The sequence below is a fragment of the Protomyctophum parallelum genome (genome assembly GCF_964188405.1).
Source record: "Protomyctophum parallelum genome assembly, chromosome: 9".
In the NCBI taxonomy this organism is placed as follows: Eukaryota; Metazoa; Chordata; class Actinopteri; order Myctophiformes; family Myctophidae; genus Protomyctophum; species Protomyctophum parallelum.
In genome coordinates this window covers 34,467,342-34,488,226 of record NC_139706.1, presented here as the reverse complement: position 1 = coordinate 34,488,226, position 20,885 = coordinate 34,467,342, and positions in this window count along the sequence as shown.

Sequence of the window (20,885 nt, the reverse complement as noted above, 5' to 3'; positions counted from 1 at the left end):
AGATGTTTTTCTTTTAACACTTGGTGTATCTGCAGGAGAGGAGAGGAGAGGAGGGGAGAGGAGGGGAGGGGAGGGGAGGGGAGGGGAGGGGAGGGGAGGGGAGAGGAGAGGAGAGGAGAGGAGAGGAGAGGAGAGGAGAGGAGAGGAGAGGAGAGGAGAGGAGAGGAGAGGAGAGGAGAGGAGAGGAGAGGAGAGGAGCAGAAGAAGTAGTCCCAGAGTGACTCAGACCAAATGGTGAATTTCTTTTGGAGGAGCAGAGACAGGAGAGTGGGCTCTCCAAGCCACTTGGAGTGTGAAACAGTGAGTGTACATCGAGTGTAGGCTTCAGACTGTTCTCATCCTCTCGCCTATCTGTTCTGTTATTGGATGGACCGTCTCCTCTGGCTATGGGAGGACACCTGTGTGGAGATGGGGGTCCCTATTTTCGCCAGTGCCTCACCCTTTATCCCTAGGTGACTGCCTGCCCTGTGGTTCGACCTCCCATTAATTTGACCATGCATTAAGTTTGGCAAACATGCGTTAAGGTTGGCGATTGTGCGTTAAGGTTAGCGATCGGATTAAGGCTGGCGAACATGCGCTGCTCCGTGCTTGCGGTTATGTTTAGGTTAGGGTTAGAGATACAGTAGGGTTAGGCTGGGCAAGCATGACAACTCTTGGTCATTCTGCCCAACCTAAGGGGAAGGGTTGCACAAAAAAATGGGGAATGTCACCAATAACAATAACGATGTAAACCTATCTCAATCTGTACTTCTACCTGTATAAAGAAATATATAAGAAAGGGAGGTCGTACCAATGCCACGCAGCCTTATCCCTAAACCTCTTTGTCTTTATATTGTCTTTTTATATTTTGAAAAACAGTTTTGAATAGTACACGCTCACAACGTGTCGATGTAGATCGGCTTATTGAAAATAATGTTTTTTTAAATAGTCCAAGAAATTGGTTGGTTTTTATTTCTACAATCATGCCATGAGAATAATGTGTCAAACAACTCAGATATACTCACAAATACAGCATCTAATATACAACATGAAATGCACGAGTAGTGAGTAAGCGAGGAGTGAGGAATTGGAATGTTGCTGTCAGTCCAGCCGGCGTGACTCCTCCGGACTTGCATAATCCTCTCCTCGTCACTCAGAGGCAGGACTAATGCTGCAGTGTTGTAAGGGAGTGTGGAAGTTTGGGTGCGTGCGTGCGTGAGTGAGTGAGAAAGAGAGAGAGCACACTGTGCTTGATAGCAACCCCTTACTCAAACACGCACGCACGCACGCACGCACGCACGCACGCACGCACGCACACACACACACATAAAACATAATTTTGACTAACTACATTAACAATGGCAGCTGTGACAGGTATATATCTAAAGCAGGGCAGCTGCACACGTGCTGCGTGTCACACACACACACACACACACACACACACACACACACACACACACACACACACACACACACACACACACACACACACACACACACACACATATTGTTAACGTGTCAGGTTTTCTTAAATCACACTACCAGATCTATCTGAGGGCTGTCAGATACGACCTTCAAGAATAGAAACAGATATACAGAGAGAGAGAGAGACTTTATATATCTCTATTATATCAATTATGATATGAGACTATATCTAGGATTTTGCATAACTGTTGTGCAAGTGTTGTATTTTTAAACACTTAGGCCTTATTTTATATGGGGGGGGGGGGGGGGGGGTATAGAAAGAAAGGAGGTGAGAGAACAGCTATAGGAGGCAAAAAGAAAGAGAGAGTAAAGGCTAAGTGAAGACGAAAATGAAGGGAGGCCATACAAAAGTGATGAAATGCCACAGAGAAATAGACTAGACTAGTTTCCATTCGGGTCCCATACACTCACACACAATCATGACATGAATAATAATTTAAAACAGTAACAATAATAATACTTTAAAACAATAACATAAATTTATCTAAACATGAAATATACGTACAGGTTGGGGCTGAAGTAAATGGGATAATCAGGATAAAGAGGTGGGGGCGATCACCCTTTGACCTGCTGTGAATTTTTAGGACTGTCTTGAAGGAAGCCAGTGATTTGCTTGTTTTGACCCTGTACACTCAAGGCACAAACCATAATGGCCAGTGTTGATCTGACCCATCATGCCAAAGCGCCAGCACTCGCTTATCAGTCTGCCGTCACCTAGGCGGATGTGTGCACGACCTTGCCCTAAAGAAGCGACCTCACCCTTGCTTATCGCCCTCAGGGCGTCTTACTGGTTGTATATTTGTACCCAGAGCATAACGACAGAATCGTGCTTTAACCTTGGAACCTACTCGAACTAGAGGAGCGTGGCACTGCTGCAATGTGTTCTCTGTGCTGTCATGCTAATGAGTGAACTCTGGTCATTAATAGTAGGCCTATATACTGTTCGATTGGCATGGCAAATTAATGCATCACTTCCTGTTCGTCGTGGTACAATGGCTGGCGGTGGGGGTGGTGTGTGTGTGTGTGTGTGTGCGGGGGGGGGGGGGGGGGGGGTTACCGATGGCTTAGTGATTAAGGCACATATCACATAGTCTATAATACAGCGTGACAGCAAGGTTCGATTCCTAAGCCCGATCACCTCTGTCCATCATTCCCTCGGCTGTCACCGTGCTTGGGCACCACAGGGCTCAAGCTCTCTGGCCTTCTTTTCAATGTTTTTTTCTTTTTGCTTGTTTTAACTTGTTTTCTATGTTCTATTGGCAACATGACTACAACCTCTTCTCAATCCGCTTTCTCTAGCCCGTTAGAATCTAACAAATCTAACGTTGTCAACGTGCGTGCGTGCGTGCGTGCGTGCGTGCGAGAGAGAGAGAGAGAGAGAGAGAGAGAGAGAGACTTGACTTTTCTAAAACCCTTTTATTTACAAACTAAAAACCAGTGACACTTCAGTTGTTTTCAAACAGACATTTAAGGTTAAAAAAACAAGGGCACATTCTTATCCAAAAACCAAACCAAACTGAAGAGTCTCGTCAACAACTGAGCATATTACATCATTGAAACACCATTGTTGCACAAAAGTGTCCAAACTTTTCATTCCCTGGTGAAATCTAAAATCGATCCAAGTCCTCGCCCTAACCAGTGAGATAAAAACACTGACCAGGTCCTGTGCTACTTCCCTTTCGATCTGGTTTCTCCTGGTCAAGTATACTGCCATCTTTGCTTCCCATAGCAGAAAATTGAGCAACTGCCACTTGTTAGCGTCGCTCCTCCTATAGCCCGCTCCATAAATAAACCCAACTTTAGACCACTTCTCTTCGAAAAGAATGAACAGACTATCTAAAACACCAAATAATTCATCGATCCTGCCACATTCTAGAAAACAATGAGCAATAGTCTCCACCTTCCCACAAAAAGGGCACTCGTTTGAAATGGCTGAGTTCACTTTTGACACAAGTGAATTCACAGCCACCACCCCATGCAGAATCCTCCACTGTAAGTCCCCCGTCTGTTTCCTTGAGGGAAGTTTATACAAGGCCCTCCACCCTGGTTTACTTTCATCGGATTGATCAAAATACTTTCTCCACATTGTGTCGTCTATCCCATTTAATTTCTCCCTGTTAAGAGCTTTAACACAGCACATGTACAACCCCTTTCCATTTACTGTGTACAAATCAACACTTTGACCCTCTTTTTCCTCCAGCAAAGGTCCTGAACAGCCCTTCAGATCAGGCCAAATCTCCAACTCAGGAAAAGGGTCCTCTCCATCCGGGGTTTCCTCCCCCTCACTGTAGATCCTCAAAAGATCAAAGTCATCCTCAGACAGTCTCTCAGCCCATCGCCCCAAGATGTATTCCACATAGCGCACCGACCTCAGCCCCAACAGGTCAGCTACGGCTTGTGCGTTCCTCAGCCTCGACCCAGCGACATCCACCAAACTCCTCAACGTCACCATCCCAGCGGCGCATAGAGTGTCAGTGAGGTTAGGTGTTGTACTGTCCTGGATGTCCAACCTGGCCCCCCCAACAAGAGGTTCCTCTAAAAACCAGTGCAGTGATGAAACTGGCTCCTCTACTGGCCACTTAAAGAGAGTCCAAGCCTTAAAAACAGCCTTGTAGAAAGCCGACAGTTCAGTCACATTGAAAACATTAACATTCAGTAAAAACATTGCAGCATCCATCCCCAGTCCATCCACCCTCCTCAAGATAGTGCTTGCCACGTCCTTCCAGATGAGGTACTCGTATCCAGTTGTGAGATATTTTTGTACGAACTGCACCCGGAAAGCTGCAATTCTACTTTCAATGTGAATCAGTCCCTGCCCCCCCTCTTCCTTTGGCAAGAACAGAACTGCTTGAGGTATCCAATGCATTCTGTCCCAAAACAAATCAACCATTAAAGCCTGGATTTTCCTCATTAAGCCACTTGGTGGCTCCATGCATGCTAGACGATGCCACAAGGTACAGGCCACCAGATTGTTAATGACCAGTGTTCTCCCCCTGAAGGACATTTTTGGCAGCAGCCATTTCCATTTGTTCAATAAAACTTGTACCTTGTCCACTACGCCCTCCCAAATACTTGATACCCCCGTTTCCACTCTAAGCCTCCCGGGAGCTTTGGGAGACCCCCTCCCCACCTACCTACTGCCAAGGCTTCGCTCTTTTGCCAGTTTACCCCTGCTTTGGTTAAAATCGTTCACAATCTTCCCTAGCTCATCAACGTCTCTTTGTTCGGTGACCAGGATTGCAACATCGTCTGCGTATGCTGATAAAACATGTGCTGTGTTAAAGCCAGGTAGGGTCAGACCACTAAGGCCAGACCGTAACCTATGCAATAATGGTTCAATGGATAGAGCGTACAACATGCCCGACAACGAGCAACCTTGACGGACACCACGCTCTGCTCTAAAAGGAGCGCTCAGTCCCCCGTTCACCTTCAGCACACTCTCAATGTCTTGGTATAGAACCTTGATCATAGCTATAAGACCAGGGTGTAGACCAAACCGCTCTAGGATCTTCCACAGGTACTGATGCTCCACCCTATCGAAAACTTTTAGTTGGTCAAGCGAAATAAGACCAACATCTAACCCCAATGAGCCAGAGACGTCCAAAACATCACGAATGAGAGACACATTGTCTACAATAGACCTACCAGGCACGCAGTAGGTTTGGTCTAGGTGTACGACCTGGTCTAGCAGCTCCCTGAGTCTATTGGCCAGAGCTTTGGACAGAACCTTATAGTCTGTGCACAGGAGGGACACTGGACGCCAGTTCTTAATGTCTTTAAGGTCACCTTTCTTGGGCAGTAAAGTTAGCACCACTCTCCTGCAGCTTTGCGGCAAACACATCTCTCCAAAGCTTTCACTCAGCACCCCCAACAAGTCCTCTTTCAACTCCTCCCAGAAAGCTTTATAGAACTCCACTGTCAGCCCGTCGATGCCAGGGGCCTTGCCCCCCTCCATGCCTTGTAAAGCAGCGCTCAGCTCAGCCAGTGTCAGAGGTCCCCCCTGACCACGGTTTTCGTTTGGGGGAATCTGGGGAAGTCCATCGCAGAATGATGCAAACAACAGTTCATTGTCTTTGTACTCGCTTTTGTACAGCTCGGAGTAAAACTCCACTGCCGTGCGCCGGATCTCTCCAGCACCCATAAGCTCCTGCCCCCCCGGTGACCGTAGCGTGTGCAGGAACCTGCTCTGCCCATTCTTTTTCTCTAAACCAAAAAAGAAACTGGAAGGTGCATCCATCTGGTTAACGCCCTGGAACCTAGACCGCACCAATGCCCCCTGCGCTTTCATGCCCAGTAGGTCTTCAAGCATGCTTGTTTTGGATTTGAGGACTTCAAAATGTCCTCGATTTCTTGTGGACTCCCACGAACTATGCAGTTCCACTAACTCAATCTCCAGGTCCCTCATTGATCTGGCAATATCCCTTGTGACATTGAGAGTGTACTGCTGGCAAAGCTGTCTAATTTGAACTTTTCCATAGTCCCACCACTGCCTTAAAGACTCAAAGCTATGTTTCTCAGTTCTGTAGCCCTTCCAAAAAAACGTAAAGGTCTCCTTAAAGTTCTCATCGAAAAGTATAGTGGAGTTGAAATGCCAGTAAGCACTCCTTGGTTTTACATTGGTGATGAAAGAATCACCCACCACCAAAGAATGGTCAGTAAAACCCACAATGGCACCATACTACACCTCCTAACAACAGTGAATTGGTGTTTAAAACAATAGAGCCTGTCCAGCCTGGCTAGAGAGATAGCATTGTCCCTTACGTGAGCCCATGTATACTGTCTCTTGGTGTCATGTAACTCTCTCCATATGTCTATTAAGTCGTGTGTCTCCATAATGTTGTTCATTGCTCTTTGTGACTGCCTGTGAGGTTCCGCATGATTGCGATCAATTTTGTCGTTCTGAGTACAGTTAAAATCACCCCCGAGATACAAAAAATCATCTGAATTGCATGTCATCAAGAATTCATTCAATGTGTGTAAAAACATCACTCTGTCTTGTCCAATGACAGGTGCATAGACATTAATAAAAACAACTGTATATTTCCCGTACTTTGCTTTGACAATTAATAACCTCCCCTCCACCTTGACCTGAACATCATATGAGATAGGAGAAAAACTCTTGGAGAACAGGATCGCAACCCCCCCACTGTTTGAGCTCGAAGAGCTCAGGCAAACTTCGCCCTCCCATTCTACTCTCCAATCAGTTTCATTTTTTCCATCACTATGTGTCTCCTGTACCATCATTACATCAATGCCTTTCACTTTTACCAGTTCACACAACATTGCCCTCTTTCTAATATCCCTTGCTCCGTTCAGATTCAAGGTGGCAATTCTGAACTCAGACATGTGTAAAAAATAGGGCGCCAACCATGTGGACAGTAAAAAACAAATAAATAACCAAACAAAATTAGACAGTTTTCTTTCCATCATTAAATTCTTGATCTTGATTCACTTTCTGTAGTAACTTTCTGACCCTATAGATCTCCTGTTCTGTGAAAGCCCCCCTTCCTTTTTTCTTTATGTTCTCTCTTGCTGACTGTATGAAGGATTTTTTCTGAGGAAAAAAACTGGACACCTTAACTCCCTTTGCATTTTTAGTTTTCTGTAAAAACTGCTTCATTTCTGCCAGGCTATAAATAATTGACTCATCTTCAGACATCTCGCTTTCCCACTCCCCAGGTTCACCTCCATCCAAGACCAACTCCCCCTGTTCTGTCAGACCGTCAACTTTACTCTCTGTCGCCTTCTTTGGTTGTGACCCTGCAGTGGGGTCTTTTTTTGCCTTTCTTTTCTGCCCACTCACTTTTAAGCTGTCCTCCTCGCCTCTCATGTCAACCTCTGTTGCCAGCATCCCCTCTGCCCAGTCCCACCCCCTGCAACACTCACCCCCTCCCCCACCTGGCTGTCGCTTAGACTGCTCTCTTGAGTGCCCAACACCTCCACATTACTGTCATCAACAGGCTGGCTTCCCTCAGGTTCACTAGCCTCCACCTCCTTCCCCCCATGTCCATTGACACCCTCACTCGTTTCAGCTTCCTCCTGTCTCACAGCCCCCTCTTTGCTCACTTCTCCAGACACCCCCGCCTCCCCCCCAGCAGCAGGGACCCCCCACGGTTCCCCCCCCCCCCCCCCGCCCCGTTCACCCACACCACTCGTCTCTGCGCTGGGCGGCAGTGGATGGTCGTTCTGGGCAAGAACGAACCAAGTGCCCCTCCCCCCCGCATCCGAAACATTTCATGCTCTCAGTAGTGGCGAAAAGAGTGTATTCAAACCCGTCAACTTTTAACTTAAAATTGGCTTTCAAGTCTTGGGTCCTGTCATTCAAAATCATAAAAAGCATCCTCCTGTGCGACACAACGTGCCTCAGCTCAGGTGATTTGCAGCCTGACGGCAACTTTTTAACTGGTGACACAACTTTGCCAAACCAGGACAACTCCTTCACAATAAGTTCATCACTTATGAATGGGGGGACATTTGACAACATCATGTTTTTCGCTGGTGTAGCGAGGGGCGTCACGGACACAAACGTGTCCTTTATGACCACACCGTTTGTTACTACAGTGTTTGCCTTCTCCACCCCATCCACAAAAATCACCACTCCACCATTAATTCTAGCGGCGGATTTTACACTTGCCGCTCCGACCACCTTGGCCACTGCCAGGCTGCAGTCTTCCACTGAGCACGGGAAGTTTGGCGAGATTTTAATGCCATGTTTCCTCGTCAACTTGTCAAGCACCATGACGCTAACAGCAGCAGCCGCTGCTGCGGCGCACAAGAGCCACAAGTCCCGCTGACTGCAGCGGGGATTTAACGCTAAACAACAAAAGAGAAAAACTCTTTAAAGAGCAACCCAGCAAAGTATGAAAAAGAATATAGAAAGAAACTCACTCACTCCGCAGATTCACTCCTCCACACCACCTACCCCGCACACGCTCGCACATGCAGCCCTTTGCAGCCCCACGAATAAGCAGTGAACGGAGATGTCGCAACTCTCTCAACTAAACCGCGCTGCCTCCGACAGAAATATTTAGGGGAACATGTTTTAGCGTGACAAGCAGACCCGATTCACAAACAGACAATGAGTCACTTTAAATGAGCTGTGCTGCAGTGCATTAAATGCACCATACTTAAGCTCACTGATTGCACCACATTATTATTATTTATATATTTTACATTATTTTGGTGCCATTATATTATTTACTGTTCTGCATACGTTGCACTGTTGTGTTGTTCTGTTTGCATACTTTGCACTGTTGTTGCAAACATCTTTGCAAATATTAAAGTTTTCAGATTTGGAATTGTATTCACTTCTTTCATACATTTCTACATGAATATAACCACATTATAACAATCAAAAATGAAATGATAGTTTAATGCTGCAATTTGTAAAAATGACAAAATGTGACTGACAAAACGTCGCTGAAGTGGGACTCATCAAATGTCCCTGGGACTCATCTACAAGACCATCCCTGCATCCTGGGACTCATTACATTGGAAACCTAATTACATCACTGACATGATGTTTCACAGTGGTGGGGAAAATAAGTACTCACATTTTGCCATTAAATGCCTGGTATTTACTTGAGTAAAATAACAAGTATTGCTATCAAAATGTACTGAAAGTACTCAGAGTAGAAAGTACTCATTATGTATAATGTGCAATTTTTTTAAATATATGGTATTTTGAAATAGCAGATCTACAAGCTCACAATGCGTCGCATAGCAACTAGCAAGGCATTGCGAGCTTGAAGTGGGTAATATATGTTTTGTAATAATAATCCAAATCTACAAAATGACTAGTAACTAAAGCTGTCAAATAAATATAGTGGAGTAAAAGTACAATATTTGGATCTGAGATGTAGTGGAGTAGAAGTAAAAGTATTGGAAATTTAAAATGCTAAAGTACTTGTGGATAGGAGAGAAAATTAAATTAAATGTGAAGGGGTGGTGATTGTGAAGAGCTTTACATTTTTTGCTGAATAATGCGTTTGGAAAGCACTCTTGAACATTGAACTAGCAATCAGAAAATATCCCTGCCGGAACAAAATGTTGGGAAAACCCGTCATTCCCGACACATTTCCAATTGGCCGGAGCAGAACTTTACTCTCGCCAATCACGTGTGAGTCAGCAAGGTCAGACAGGGAATCTCAGAGAGGAAGGAAAGACAGGAAGGATGGATGAACAACTAAAACCCTATATATGCTGTTGACCGGGATCCCTCTAGGGCTGTATACTTGCTCAATGCTTTCTTCGACACCAAAGTCTTCTCATAAGACGTGTTGGGTCAAAAGCTGTATATGAGGGGCTAGCACCCCTCAAAAACAGGGATTGTGACACTTCAAAGTAAGATCCAGCACTGAAAACAAACAAGGACACAGTCCAAATAGTCTCTGGAGTGTTTTAAAGTGGAATACCTTTCAAATCAAGGAATATGAAAAAGAAGGTTAAGACACCAATATGCCATGAAACTTTCGTGGACGCTTTCATGGGTGGCAAACCTCTCACAGGAAGTTCCATGAATACATGGCAGTGAATGGAGCCGGCTGGTCCAGCTCATGAACAAACATAATTTCGATACAATTTCGACCTTTGTCATATAATCGGTTCAGGAATATAAAAGAAGACATATCCCATGTTGTTTTCAAATCACTTGCTTTTCGATAATTTTATTGAGGATCTAAACAGCAGCAGGTATCATTTCTGTTTTGAAGGTATCACGTTATTTGGCTGCCAGACAGGAAACTATTTGGACAGTCTCACAATACATAGTACGTTCAGAAACGTACTTTGTGCCCTTTAGATACTATAAAATGACACAGTGTACACATCGAAAAGCAACACAGCAGACAATAATGTGTTATATATCTTCTGTTATTTTCCAGAAGTGATTATTTTACAAAGGCCTCAGTCATTCAGAAATAGTGTTCATGAGCTGGTCACCGGGCTCTCATTGACTCCAATACATTCCACAAACTTCCGGGTGTAGTTTGGCTCCCATGGCACGACAAATCTGCTGTCTGGAATTGCATGATAGCGAAAATGACGTTGGGTGTCTTTACCTACTTTTTCATATAGCCTACCTTAGGCTATATGAAAATCAGGATGTATGCACACATGGACCACCCCAAGGTTCTGAAATAACTCTCAACTGTATGAAGCTGTCTTTGGTGCTGAAACTTCTGAGCTGAATAAGGACCTCTCCATGGTTCTGAAAGTCTCTTTAGCAAAAACAAACAGTATTTCGCTCAAGTAGACCTCTCCATGGTGCTGAAATTGCTCAGCCTGAACTCCCTCCCTGAAGCCCTGTTAGGCTGGCCTTTGTGCTGAAACCATTCCATACTGTACTGTACCCTTCATATCAAGGCCATGTATTCGGCATTTGAGCCACAAACCACCATTTGTTGAGATTTAGCCTTGCAGACCCCAACAAAATGTGTAATGAGGTTTGTACCATAGGAGAGATAACAGGCAAACAATAAAAATATAAATTATTCTACATTCTCTAACTGTGTAGACTTGTAAATTAACTTAAGTAATGCAGATGTTTAACAATAACGTAACACTTGGGAGTTAAATTATCAAGAGTTAAAGATCTATAAGTGTCCATTTGTTTACCAACCATCATTCTGGGGACCACCTGGAACCCACTCAAGTTCCACTGGTGGTCCCCGCACCACTGGTTGAGAACCACTGCTGTATGGGCAATGCAATAACATTCAGACCCTCAGTAGCCATAGTCTCTCAGGTATTGGGGGGTCCCCTGGTTGGAATAACGTGTTCCTTCCACACACTACGTCCAACCAGAGAATCTCCCCCCTGTCAGGTGTAAAGGAGCGACTTGGACACTCATCCATGAAGGAAGCATGAGTTCAAGTCCGTTGCTCTCCCCAGGTTGACGGAGGGTGTTTAGAGCCCAGGATCATATTAGATAATTGACACAGGGGTGAAAATGGGTTACAGAATCGAGGGATGAAAAATAAAAAATAAAGAAGTTGGTGTCACTGCTTGTAAAGACAAGGTAGAGATCAATCCCGGGGACCTATATAACAAAGAGTTATCTGAAGTGTTCAATTTGTTGGAGGTTCTGTTTGGTTCTATTCTCTTTTTGCTATTGCCTGCATCTCCAGCTATACTATGGAGTATCTCTCTTCTCTCGTCTCTGCTATGTCTCTACATCCTGTTTTTCCTCCCCTTGTGTTCTCAACTTCCTCTCCTTTTCAGTACTCCTCTCCTCTCCCCTGCACTCCTCTCCTCTCCTCTCCCCTGCACTCCTCTCCTCTGCACTCCTCTCCTCTCCGCTGCTCTCCCCGTTCTTTATCTCCTGTCCTCCCCTTCACTCTCTTCTCCTTCCCTCTGCTCTCCTATTCTGCCCTCTCCACTCCCCCCTCTCTCCATACTCCTTTCCTTTCTCCAGTTCTCATCTCTCGGCTTGCTGCATAATAGATGTGGCTGTAATGCCAGTCCACTGGAGCAGCATGATGAGGCAGCTTCTCACTCACACACACACACACACACACACACACACACACACACACACACACACACACACACACACACACACCTGTGTGTGTTAATGTGTTCCATGGATCCACATACACTCTCACGCAAACACATATCCGCACATTCCTGGACACTGGCAAAGCAGAGAAGGGTTGCAGTCAGTCAGAGAGAGAGACAGAGAGAGACAGAGGGAGAGAGAGAGAGAGAGAGAGAGAGAGAGAGAGAGAGAGAGAGAGAGAGAGAGAGGAAACAGAATATAGCATGCGCACCAGCAGTGCACAACCAGACGTCAAGATTATATCCTAATGACATTAAGGGAACCACCAGCATCTCACCAGCGGCACCAGAAGCCCTGCATGCCATCCATGATTATAGCTTATATGATGATCGAACAGCCCTGAACTATATATAGGTCGACACGCGTGTTGAAAAAAAGAGTGAGATTGAAGCAAATCTAACGAGATTAAGGCTGATGATTCATCTTATCAACCGGGTCTAAGAATAACACTGTCGCTGGAACAGTAATGTTGGCATTGCCTTAGGCCAGTGGTTCTCAACCAGTGGCCTGGGGACTAACAGTGGTCCTTGAGGGGGTTCCAGGTGGTCTCCAGCTAAATGATGGAGAGTTGGTAACCAAGAGTCTATTCATTCACAATAAGTCTACACAATTAGATAATGTTATGCATCCCTCCTATGGTACCACATGAATACAGGCTATACATTATGATGAATTCCTGGTCTGTTCTTTGGCTATATAGAAGTGTCTATTTGTACGTCTCTAAATGTTTTGATGAATTGAACAAGGTGGAACCTCTTGTAAACAAGTGTAATGCTTTATTGGGTCGTCCACTCACAGTTAACAGTCTTTGTATTGAGTTGTGCTTGAACTTTTAATAAATATTTAAATCAATCAATCAAACAGCATGTAATTGTGGACAAAATGTTATCCGATGACAATAAAATATCCTTTAGTTTGGGGTGCAAAGGCTGAATCTCATAATGGTGGTCCTTGGCTCAAATGCTGAATAAATACTGGACCTTGAATTAAATGAAAACCACTTGCTTTTTTTTGGGGGGGGGGGGAGGGGTTGCATCATGGCTATAGCAGCTATAGCCATATGCAGCTGGTTAAATACTGATAGCCAGCTTGTCGAAAAGAACAGATCTGCAAGCTAACAATAATGCGTCAAGCCGCTACATGCTGTTGGCTCACTTTGGATGATGGTAGATCTGTTATTTTCGGTTATTTTCTTTTCGGCAAGCAGCACCATTGTGCGATGGATAAATTAAAGCGCAAAATAGCAGTGGTCCCAAAGACTCCAACACCCCCCCCCCCCCCCTCTCTCTCTCTCTATTTGATTCCCACCACCCCAGATACGATCCCAAAGCATTATTAACATCTAATCAATCAGCCTTACCTTCATCGATCTCCCTTTGGTCTCCCTCCCGGCTCCCTCCCCCCCTCTCTCCCTCTCTCTCTCCCTTGCCTTTTTCGATCGCTCCACCAACGAATGAAAGTAAGACGATAGATAGATAGATAGATAGATAGATAGATAGATAGATAGATAGATAGATAGATAGATAGATAGATAGATAGATAGATAGATAGATAGATAGATAGATAGATAGATAGATTTATTCAATATGTGTGACTCCCTTCTAACGTACACAGGTATTTATATAAGCTGTAGTTTTTTATCCCGTAGTCAGTGGAATCAACGTGGACAGAAGATCTGCGGCAGGAGAAAGTGTGTGTATGTGTGTGTGTGTGTGTGTGTGTGTGCGTGCGAGCGCGTGCGTGCGCGCGCGCCAAAGCCAAATAAATGAATTAAATCACTTACATTCCTGTATCCTATATCCTCAGCGCCGCGGTAGATTGCGTGGAAGAGGAGGGTGGATGGTGAACGCTTTGTATAGAGGTGCCAGTAGCCCAACACAACTAACCTCTTATACTCCGATAGTAGGCTAGTCTGCAGGTTAACGTCAACGTTGCAGATCGTTGCAATCCATCCGTGGGCTTATTTGTCGCCTCTGAAACATTCACGTGAAACGAGGAGGTCGATTGAGCACAAGCTATAGTCAGATGCCGCCGACTCCACAACAACGTCCATTCCGATGAAAAGCTGTCTGTCTGTCTGTCTGTCTTTCTTTGCTTCTTTGCGGTAGGCTACTGCATGCGCGGTTTCCTCGCGCTCCGTCCGGTTCAGTGGTGCGGTTCTTCCTGAGAAGTAACTACACCCAGCCGCGACAGCAGCAGCGTGCCCTTGACTGTGTCTGTCAGTCAGTCACCGTTCCGTGTAGGCTACCTTTGTATTATTTCAAAATCCACCAGCGTCCTACCCTTTGAAGGACAATACGTATCTTTACAGGTAGAATACAGGTAAAAGAAATAGAGTGTGTTTGGAGAATATATCCCTTCGTTTTCAGTCAACCACGGAAATAATAAATAATGTATGTTAGAACCAGAACATCCATCACACCTTCACTTTTACGCGTTATACCCCCTCGTGCCAGAGGAAAGAAACACGGGACACTGGTGAAATACTGATCCAATAAACCGGTTGGTTCGGGCGTGTCCGTCCGGCTCCGCCGCCGGCTCCGGTATATCCTTCACTGTCGCTCTCCGTCCTTAATACATCCTTAATAAATCCTAAAGTCCTGCTGATGAATACATAATCCACTGGACCTCTGTTTGGAAAATCAAACAGCGGTTCTCGTCTAACAAGGTATACAGGCTAACACCTCTACGAACACGCACAGACAACAATGCTCGCATTTACGACAGAAGTAGCCAGTTTAGATGATTTACGTTTACAGAAACTCCATGCGTTCATCATGCATGCGCATTCGCGCACTTCAAAAAGAAAATTGGTCCAAGGGTTCTCTTTCAACAAAGATGCTTTTGCTTAGCCATACGCGACGGTTGAAGTTGAAATGCATTAATTTATGTTGCATGATGCCACTAGCGTGAAAATGTATCCGTTTAGATGTCCGAAGGAAGGATCTCTCTTAGATAAATATCTGTTCACTCTTCACAGAGCACATGTGACTGCATACCCTAAAGTTGGAAATAACTGTCTGCAGTCTGCCCTGCAGATAGCAACTGAGCAACACCGTTGGGTCAGGGTGCTTCCCGCCGGTTGATGTGAGGTGCGCGAGGCGCTGTGCATGCATGCTCGCTGACTGGAGAGGCAGGGCGGGGCGCACCACGGGGAGGAGGGTGCGAGATGCTTATCTGTCAACGCAAGGGGTTATTCTGCCTTTAGCCGGGCAAATAAGCCCCTGTTCTCTTTCCAAAGGAAACATGAGGGAGGATTGGAAAGGACTGACATGAAGAATGGTTTGAGAGGAATTAAGGAAGGAAGGAAGGAAGGAAGGAAGGAAGGAAGGGAGGGAGGGAGGGAGGAAGGGAGGGAGGAAGGAATAATAATAATAATAATAATATCTGGGACTTATATAGCGCTTTTCATGACACTCAAATACGCTTTACATGTGTGGGGGCAAAAAAAAAGAAAAAAAAATGACTTTATTAGAAAAAAATCAATTAAAAGCGTAAAACCAATAAAACAGTGCATATAATAAGTTTTAAAAACACATCAGCTTGGAAATGCGATTGTGAACAGGTGGGTTTCCCTGAGGGAGCGGGATGGGGCATGTGGCTTGAGGAGATCGGAGAGTTATAGGGAGCCAGGTTGTGCAGTGATTTGTAGGTGGTGAAGAGTAATTTGAAGTCGATTCGTTGTTTGACGGGGAGCCAGTGGAGGTCACGGAGGACTGGTGTGATGTGGTCTCTGGATCGGGTGGAAGGAAGGAAGGAAGAAGAATATCCTATCTTAGAGTGGAAAAAAACAACTAGAAATGCACTCTGTCGAGGTGGGCCATACATGGCCTACTTGTGCGCAAGCAGAGCGCGCAAGTACTGCTACCAACTAGTGTCTATTTACAACTACTGTTCTAAATCCTTTAGACTCATTATTGACCTTATACCTACCTTGAAACGTACCTTAGTTATGTCACCATCAACAGCCATTAAAGGGACCACCATTCTTACCCTGACATACATGTATACTAGTACACACGCACGCACGTGCATGCACGCACGTGCACACGCGCACACACACACACACACACACACACACACACACACACACACACACACACACACACACAACACCCCTCAATTTCCCATATTCAGGACAGATGAGACACCTGGCGGCTAACTGAATAAGAGGAAGCCACGCCCAGCCATCAGAGTAGCTGGCTGGCTTGTTGTGTTTGCCTGGTGGTGTGTTGGGGTTGTAGGTGCAGGAGAATGTCATTGATGGCATCTGACAGTGGGAATTCCACCCTCATGGGATAGGGAATTCCACCCTCATGGGATAGGGAATTCCACCCTCATGGGATAGGCTGCTTTGTTTCCCCCCACCTGTTGTAGGCTATACTATAGCTTCGTATGACTCTCATGCAGAGCTGCTGTTTGTTGGCTCCTGATCGTTTAGTGGCTTGCTGCCCCATGGACCATGCAGCAAGGAGTACTGACTGAGTGGCCTCTCCACGCCATGGCTTCGTATGCACTCATGCAGCGCTTTTCCAGCTCCGGTTGGTTCGGTGGCATGCTCCAGGGACCGAGCACTGATGACAGCATGGCCTCTCATTGCCTAGTGTGGCATTCTTAAATCTGAGGTAAAGGGCTGCCTTAACATATTGATTTTGTATTTTAAATTGTAATTATGTCTATTAATATTGTCCTTTTGTTTTATTAGGAGGAGCTCTGTGCCTCTGCTGTTTTTGTCCTTTGTTATTTCGTTTGTTATTTACTTCAAAGCTGTAGTTGGCTCAGACCGTACCATAGCAGGTGGTCCAGATTGTGGTTCAACAGGTGGGTTGGTCCCGGGTGGTAGGCTGCGTTTGGCATTAGTATAGTCTGCATGCTTATTCCAGCTTTGAGTGTTTTAACTGTATCTTTTGTCTTGCAGTGATTGAAGAGTGAAGTGTGCCTTTGCTGTGTGTGTGCTTTTGGTGGCGGTTAAGACCTTTTCCCTCATTCTCCTCACTCTCTGCCTCTCTCCTGTGTGCAGAACACATTCTGAACACCCGCTGTCTGGTATAGTAGTATAGCACACTTGTTAGTTTTAATCCCTTTTTGATATTGACAGTTTGGAAAAGTCATTTTTACCAGCTGCAAAGCTGGTCATAGAATGGGTATGAAACTTGCACGACCACACCGACACCGTTAGTCTGTGAGTAGTAGTGGGTTGCCAAGGCCACTTCTTTCCAGCCAAACTTGGCTTGTTTTGGCCCTCACAGTTGCTTGGCTGGTTTTTGGAGGTTGGTTAGCTTACAGCTTATTTCTGTCACGACAGTTGCCAACACTGGCAACCATACTGACGAGTACTGATTGCTGATTGACTGCCTTGTCTCCAGCAACAACCTATAACATCCCATAGTCTGCACTCTGCACGCCATGAAGAAGAATCAAACAAATACTAGCCATGTGGAAATTGACGCCAGCAACCAGGCATGTGGAAAATAAACCACACGTATCAATGTGACCGGCACGACGACACATATCGCAGACTACCGCGCCGACCTCCGTGGGTATTCTGCGTGGGGGTCTGATAAGGGGGGTACCCACAGAGGTCGGCGCGGGGGTCCGCGATAGTCTGCGTGGGGGTCCGCAGAGAAGAGGGGTCCCCGCGGAGGTCGGCACGGATACAACCAAATGGACCAACAGTCCATTTGTACAGTGTCTTTTTTCTTTCTTTCTAAGAAGCGCCCACTCTGGTTAAATTGCTTTGTTATAGGCTACCACGGAATTCTGTCATGCAAACTCTATCTGTACAGCCTACAATGTTTTTTCTACATGTATGTATGTATGTATGTATGTATCTATGTATGTATTTGGTTAAAATGGGTAGGGTTTAAAAAAAGGCAAGAGCTTGCTCTGGTGCACTGGCCTAAAAGTGGGTCCTTAAAAACTGCTAAAACCTCTGAAATGTATGTATGTAGGTATGTATGTGTGTATGTATACATACATACATACATACATACATACTGTGGGAGGTCGGGTGGGAATCAGGAGTCAGAATGCAGTATCAAGGGTTTGACACACGGTGGCGCCCCTTGTTTTATTTCAGACAATGTCAGACAAAAGTCAATATCACATCAGATTATGCATGAGATAACATTCTTCCTTGAAGTCAGGCCTCCTTGGATTGGATCGTCACTGCAGAGGATGAGAGGGGTGTTAGCAAGCGGTCAGAGCACAAGGTAAGTACGGGGTTGGGGCCTGAGACTCCGGTCTAGGCTATCTACCAACTAGACTTTTCTATAACTTTCCAGGGTCCAGAGGGTGCCAGGAGGCTCCCCCGGAGGTACAGTAGGTACGATGTTAGGTAGTCTTCTCTATCCACAGGGCACAGAAGAGTACTTTTGAGTAGAAGTTCGGGACCGGGTGAGTATGTAACCTAGGGCCCCTTAGGCTCGGCCAACAGGTAGGTACACAAGCATTTATACTATGATTTCTCTCTATATACTGGGGTCGCCGTAGAGGTACGTCAAAGGCAGCCAGTGGGTTAACAGAAAAGAGCACTATATTTCTAATCACAGTCTCGGTCTTCTTTCACCGGAGTAAGGCGGGGCTCTCGCCAACTTAAAGTCTTTTAAGGGTTTAACTGAACGCAAACGGCCTGTCTTCGTTCACAGGGTTAAGGTGACACTTTAGCTAGAATATGCTTTCTTCGATAAACATCAACACGGTCTTCTTCTTTCACAGTCTTCAGGGTTAACGTGACACAGTTAACTATATGTCTTCTCTTCAGTAAACATCAACAAGGTGCTTTTCTTCATTCACAATTCTTCTTATTATCCTTAGCTTCTCAAGCGTCTGTAAGTGCCTCTTCTTAGCCAAACGTGTGATAGTGAGAGAACAGTTGTCTTACTGTGACCTTAACGTGCGGTGGGCTGCCAGTCAATACGAGGGTCCCGTCTTCTGCTACTCGCCCCCGAACCGAGTCAGGTGGGTTTCCAGGTATATGTGCGGCTTTCCACTCGTCACTTATTTATGGGGGGCACACACTCCCGTGTGTGCTTTCAGCCCCACTCCTACAAGCCTGATGAAGTGGAATACAAGACAGAATTGAGTTGCGGTATACAAACAATCAAACAGTGAGTTTAGATAGTGTCGAGGGATCCGGTACCGAGAGGAGTGTGGACTTACCACCCAGCGCCAAGCTGCCGACATACATTGTCCGAGCGTTCTTGGGTGAACCAGCCAGTGTCAGGGCTAAGTTCAACTGGCGTTTATAAAGGGCGCGGCTGACAGGTTGCGGCTGTCGCTGATTGCTAATCGGGCGGCGGCCGCATTAGACGCAGCTGGTGTAGGATCGCACTGGGGTAGTAGATGGTGTCTATGACACGTCCGTGGGCGGAGCGCGTCGGCGAGGTCGGTGTTTGTCTGGTTGTCATAGGAACGCGCCCATTATTCTGGTGGTACTGTGGCAAGACTCCACAATACATACATACATACATACATACATACATGCATACCCATCCGATCACCAAACGTACCTTAGTTACGTTATCAAGAATGGTGGTCCCTTATTGGCCGGTGGACAACACCGACATACTGTATATGCATACCCATTGGCTGAAGGACAACACTGACATACATACCCAGCTGATCGCAGTACTTGTGCACTCTGCTTGCGTAAGTAACAAGTGGAGGGGAAAAAAATAAAGTAACAGTAGCCTACAGGAACGAAGGAAAGATATGGGGTAGCAGGGAAAACAGGAAGGGCTAATGGGTGAGAACAGCATTCATAGAGGGCTGACTCCCCCTGACAGTGTACAGAGATGGGGTCCATTTTCCATTTGTACACTCTCTGAGTTAAATGAGCACCCATGGTTTTACTGTGAGCAGGCACAATTGCGAATTAGTAGTGGTAGTGGAGGGAGGGGGGCTGTACGTGGGCTGAATGATGAATGTAACACTATGTAAGTCAAAATGTGATTTGCATAGTAAGTGACCTTACTATGAAAGGGATAGCCCATAAAACATTGTGGGCCCATACGTTTTCCATTTCATTGAGTATTATATGCTTATAGGTTTTGACTTGCAAAGGTGTTTTGGCTAAAACTGGGGGAAAGAATCTGTGCATAACAGAATGAGTCTTATTAAGACTCTACCTTAAGACTGTCTTAAGGTTGATGCATAGGCCGGCCAACAGACTGTCTACAGCAGTGGTTGTCAATGTAGGGTAAAAGAGAAATATAAGAATGGCTATGTGCAGTTTGTGCACACAATGATGTCACAATTTGCACACAAAATTCTCTTTAGGGAACCCAATATAAAACTAAAACAGAAGCACAATATGTTCATTCCACATCTATTTAAAAGGTTTGTAGATGTAGCCAATTGTTTTCTTTTAACTATTTGTTAGCAACTTAGCATATACTGTTCAATGTGACTTTCAATTTCACTGACAACAGGGAAGTGCAGCCGCAGGGGGAAAAATGCTAGTCCCAGTGGGATTCCCTGACTGTGTGGGGGAGGAGTTAGTTGAACATATTCGTTGCACCTATTTTGTGAACTGTTGATGTGGAAGGTCGCTGTTCTCCACTCTCTTTTGGTCCCTTTGCCGTTCGCACCCTCTGGAAGCTCGAAGCTTGTAGATCTGCTATTTTCAAATAGCTGAAATGTTTATGGCTGAAGTGGTTAATGTATGTTTTGTAATATTGATCAGAATCTACAAGGTAACTATATCAAGTTTTCAAATACATTTGGAGTAAAAGTACAATATTTGCCCCATAGAAGTGAAAGTATTGGAAATTGAAAGTAAAGTGCAAATACCTCAAGATTTGACTGAAGTTTACAGTACTTAAGTAAATGCACTTGGTTACTTTACACCACTGGCTCTGAG